Source organism: Narcine bancroftii, chromosome 3 (genome assembly GCF_036971445.1).
Source record: "Narcine bancroftii isolate sNarBan1 chromosome 3, sNarBan1.hap1, whole genome shotgun sequence".
NCBI classification, from domain to species: domain Eukaryota; kingdom Metazoa; phylum Chordata; class Chondrichthyes; order Torpediniformes; family Narcinidae; genus Narcine; species Narcine bancroftii.
The window spans coordinates 131,421,221-131,427,142 of record NC_091471.1 but is presented as its reverse complement, the minus strand read 5'-3'; positions in this window follow the sequence as shown (position 1 = coordinate 131,427,142).

The following is a 5,922-nucleotide window of genomic DNA, read 5'->3' as shown; positions in this document are numbered from 1 at the left end:
GAGTTGGGAATGTGCATTTGAATTTCAGGACAAAGTCTTGGCTAAATAAAGTCTGTGCCATTGTAAGTTGCACCCTTTACCCTTCCAATTTATTAAGCACTGACCAATTATTTTTTTTGCAAAGGATGTGTTCTTTGAGTTCGTAAACAACATCAAACAAACCATACTGGTATTTTTCACTTGGCAGTGGGCAAAATTACATGTCTCTCTAGTGCAGCTCCTCGCACATTATCAGTTTATGGAGACAAATTCATTGATATGCAAAACTACATTGAGACTTCACTGAGAATTCTAAGGTAAACAAAATTAAACAATTGGAAGACAATATGGGGTTCAATAAATTAACGACAACCATTTAACTTAATAGATGTAGCTTGGGGCCATTCATTGCAGGACCCAATGGACAAACTTGGAAATGGAAAAATTAGTGAATTAGGGCAGCACGGTTAGCAACAATGCTAATAGAGAGCAAGCAACCTTGGTTCGAATCTGGGCCTGTTTATAAGGAGTTTGTACGTTCTCCCTGTGCCTGCGTGGGTTTCCTCTGGGTACAATAGAGAGCAAGCAACCTTGGTTCGAATCTGGGCCTGTTTATAAGGAGTTTGTACGTTTTCCCTGTGCCTGGGTGGGTTTCCTCTGGGTACTCAGGTTTCCTCCCACTGTTCAAAATATACTGGGGCTGAAGGTCAATTGGGTGAAATTGGGTGGCACGGGCTCGTGAGCCAAAAGGGCCAATCATCACACTGTATGTCTCAATTTAAATTTAATTCCAAAATTTACAATGAGAAGCCATTTAATGCAGTTTTGGAAAAAAAAAACATGAAATGAATTGACAAAGATATTTAACTTAGTTTCATGAATCATTTATTGCAGAAATTAATTATACTATTTAGACCAATTCGCCAAAAATATTTAATGCCAAACTGAATCTATCAAGAAAAGATGGAAGAAATTAGATATGTCATTGGCATGTTAATCAGAGTTCAGCTTTAAGACCAATGACAGATTATAATTTTTGGGTTTAGCCTCATTCAAACAAAACTCAGATGGTTTGAAAGTATGGTTAATGCATATTTTTCCACATATTAACTCTACTTTTTTTTTTCCCCCACATAGTACCTCTAATAAATTAATGAAATACTTATTGTTAACATTATTAAGGGTTAAATGTTTGATTAATTTTCTAAACAAAAATATTCATTCATCCATTTCTTTGGTTCATATTTTGCTCTTAGACGTTGACATGATTATCACTAGACATTATTTATTGCAAACACCTCAATATAGTGACTTAACCTGCGAAAGGAACATTGAGTCATTTATAAAAGTTCAGTGTGAATGACGCATTGCTTGTTCTTGATGAAACACTTACACATTCCAATTTAAAGAGATGAGAACATATTCATTAATTGTGGTGTAATACAATATGTATATCATAATGTCTTCCCTTTTTGATTATGTGGTCCTACTCTCCTCATGTATTACTTACCTGTAATATGATTAATAAAAAGATTGAAGAAAGGCATCTATGACAGCAGAATCTCCCAGCACTATCAATTCCCAAAGTAAGTTTCTATCCAACTCTCAGGGGTGTCATACCTTCCCATTTACCTCCTCCCTTCCCACTCTTTAAGGCCCCAAGTGCTATTTCCAATGGAAGCAAATAGGTATTCTTCTTCCCATTCAAAGTTCATCACGTGCTCTCTTTTTTATTAGGGAAATGACACACATATTGAATGGCTGTTTTACAGAACACCTCTGCTCAATTTGTAAACATGACCTTGAGTTTCCAGTTGGTGATCATTGTTAATTCTTGAACTCGCACCTTTTCTGACCTCACTTTGGCCTCCCACATTATTCCAGCAAAACTCTATGTAAAAAAAGTACATCTCGTCTTCTGCTGAGACAGATCTAACACTGGAGTTGATCAGTTTTCGCTTTAGTGTTCTGCATTGAAACATTCATTCTTTTATGGTTTATCCCTTTATTTAATCTTGTATTTGTTGCTCTTCTATTTATATTTCCTGCAGATGTTCTTGCTGTTCACCACTGCAGTGAACTGCAATTTACTGTCAGTGTATTGTTCAAATTGCTGGCTCCTCCCCTGGCTCCACCCTTACCTTCCCCAAGATAAACCCTGGTTTTCTGACCTTACCTTAGATTCACCTGAGGACTATTGTGCTGACTGGCCATTGATTGTAAGCCATTAGAAGCGTGTTTGTACTCCTCACTTGTCTGAGTGCATTCAGTCGTGATACAATTTTAATAGCTTAACTTTGAAATGAGATGTAAGCCCTGTTGAAGCCAGGTATGCTCCACATCGACCCTCTGTCCCCTGAGGCCCCAGAGGAATTCTCCTACTGGATGGAGAGCTTCCAGTCCTACCTGATGGCCACACAAGATGTCTTCAACTTGGATGGTCTCTGGAGATTGGCATCTCTCTCTCTCTTTTGCCCCGAAGGGTACACTGTCATCAGAGACTGTGCTACCTACGAGTCAGCCTTAAAATGCTTGAAGGCCCACTATACGAGGCCTCAGAATGATGTGCTGGTGAGGCACTGACTCCTTCAACATCAGCAGCATCTGGGTGAGTCGCTGGACGACTACATTCCTGACCTGTGGGCCTTGACCAGAAAATGCCACCGCAAAGCAGCCACGGCCCAGGTGAGAGAGAAGGAACAAATCGTGGCAGGGGTAAGGTCGAGTTACGAGAAGCAACGATTGCTGGAGTTGGCCAAGAAAGACTTGGCCAGTGCCATGGAGTTGGCGAAAGCATTTGAGCAGGCCCAACTGGGAGCTGGTGACCTCACAGGGGAAAGCGGTGCCCTTTGAGAGGAACAGGTCATTGGAGCACCTGTGACCTCTCCACAGCCCCAATGCTGACCACTGTGGCCTAGCGTGACTGGGGATGCTACTTCTGTGGACAAGCACATCAACCCCACACCTGATGCCCTGTGAAGGACTCTGTGTGTGCGGGATGCGGTAAGCAAGGGTGCAGGGTGATGGTCTGCTGGGTTAAAGGGAACCCATGGAGGGTGACTGCATGTGCAAGCCCCCGAATCATCGCTCAACCTGTGCCAGAGTCCCAAAGGACCAGCTTCCACCTCTCTGTGCTGTTCGCCACCAGCGTCTTGCTGCGCCTCGTGGCCAGACCCGCCACTGGAAGTGAAGCGTCACGGGAAGCCAGTGGTCATCTTGCCACGCCTCGAGGTCAGCGCCATTTTGACTACCCTCAGGCTTAGAGGAGAGAGTCGACATCAGCATGGGGAGCAACAGGGTTTCTGAGGCACTGGCATCGGTCATCCTGGATCAGGCAATACCTCACCAATTGAATAACTCGACAATAGAGGTGAAAGTAAACAGACACTTGACTGATTGCTTAGTAGACACTGGCTCCACAGAGAGGTTTATAAACTCTGCAATGGCTCTGTGGTACAACTTAAGAATGTACCCAATGGACTATCCTATTTTCCTAGCTTTGCACTCGCACTCTGCCATGATCCAGGGGTATTGTATAGTACATCTAACTATAAAAAGGTGGGGGGGAGGAGGAATTTTGTAAGTTCCAACTGTATGTCCTGATGTGTTGCTGGGCCTGGACTTCCTGTGTCATCTTAAAAGCATGACCATGGAGTACTCTGGCCCACTCCCTCCAATCACAGTGCAGAATGGAATGTCCCAAAAGCTGGACACCACATGTGGACTCTCCATCCTAAATATTGATTCCTCCCCCATCCCCCAGTCTTTCCAAACCTGACCCCTGATTGCAAACCAATAGCTACAAAGACCAGGCGATACAGTGTGGGGGAATTAGGAATTTATCAGAGCCGAGACACAGCAGTTGCTCAAAGCAAACATCATTGAGCCTAGCAACAGCCCATAGAGAGCCCAGTGAAAGGGGAAGAAAAGTCCAGGCTAGTGATTAAGTACAGCCAAACAATTAATTGTTTCACACTCCTGGACGTGAATCCCCCCCTCCCTTGAATTTCAGACATGGTAAATGATATTGCGCAGTACCTGTCTATTCAACCATCAACCTGAAAGATGTATACCATCACTTATTGCTCTGTTCTGAGGACTGCCCCAACACAGCATTTGAGGCAGAAGAATGGCTCTGTCGGTTCTGGAGGCATCACATTCGGCATCACTAATGGGGTCTTGGTCTTCCAGAGACAGATCGACAAAATGGTCAACGAGTATTGGTAGAGGGCCACCTTCCCTTATCTCGACAATGTCTCCATTTGTGAACACTCTCTGGAAGACCATGACGCCAACCTCCAGAGGTTTCTCCACATAGCCAAAGCTCTGAACTTCATGCATAACTCCAGTAAGTGTGTGTTCCGGACAAAATGTCTGGCAATCCTGGGCTAAATGGTGGATAATGGAGTCATTGGCCCTGACCCCAATTGAATCCCTGTTAGACCTCCCGATCCCGAAGACCATGAAGGTCTTAAGGAGATGCCTGGGATTCTTCTCCTACTATGCTCAGTGGGTCCTTCGTTACATGGATAAGATCTGCCCCTTCTTTAAGTCCACCTCTTTCCCATTATCAGCTAAAGCCCAGGCAGCTTTCGAATACGTTCAGAGCTACATTGCAAAGGCCACCATACATGCAGTGAAAGAGAATGCACCCTTCCAGGTGGAAAGCGATGCCTCTAACGTAGCTCTGGCAGCTACACTTAACCAGCCAGACAGGCCTGTTGCCTGTTTTCTCCTGCACCCTACAAAGCCATGAACTTTGGAACCCATCTGTGAAGAAAGATGCTCAAGCCATTGTAGAGGCACTGGAGGGGTTAACTGGCTGGCAGAAAATTTACACTGCTCACCGACCAGCGATTGGTGTTTATGTTTAATAATGCAAAAAGAGGCAAAATAAAGAATGATAGGCAGAGGATTGACTCTCCACCTATAATTATGACATAGCATACAGTCCAGGTACTCTCAATGAACCTCCAGATGCCCTGTCAAGAGGAAGCTGTGCTTCTGCACACACCAGCCAGTTCTGGTCACTGCACGATGAGCTTTGTCACCCGGGCATCACCTGCATGGCTCATTTTGTCAAGGCTCGCAATCTGCCCTACTCCATTGAGAACATCAGGGAAATGACCAGGTCCTGCCAGATCTGCGTGGAGTGCAAGCTGCAATCTACTGCCCCGACAAAGCACACCTGATAAAGGCATTCCGTCTCTTCGATTGACTCAGTGTCATTTTTAAGGGTCCCCTTCCTTCCACCAATGGAAACGTGTTCTTTCTCAACATTATCGATGAGTATTCATGTTTTCTGTTTGCCATTCCCTGCCCAGACATGACCACCACCATGCTCATCAGGGCCTTGCACTCTATTTTTCACCCTGTTTGGGTATCCAATGGGACTCATCATTTACAAGCAAAGATATACACCAGTACCTGCTCGTAAGTGGCATTGCACCAAGCAGGATGACTAGCTACAATCCCTGTGGGAACGGACAAGTTGAAAAAGAGAATGTGACTGTATGGAAGGCTGTGAAATTAGCTCTTCAGTCCAAAGGCCTTCCAGGCTCACACTGGTAAGAACTCCTACCCACGGCACTCCACTCCATAAGGTTGCTCCTCTCCACGAAGACCAATGCAACTCCACATGAGCTTATGTTTACCTACCAGAGGAAATATTCAGCTGGCACTACTCTCCTAGTTTGGCTGATGGCACCAGGGCCAGTCCTACTGAGAAAGCAGATGAGGAGGAGCAAGACAGACCCCCTGATCAAGAGTGTGCACCTGCTGCACACCACCCAACGTACGCCTACCTGGCAAACCCTGACAGCAGAGAGGACCTGGCACCCGCTGGAACTAAGGGTCTGATGCCTCCAGCATGCCAGGAACTACAGAGTACCCCACTCAGGGTCCTGGAGGACACTGCTTGGGAAGTGGACCTTGTCATGATAA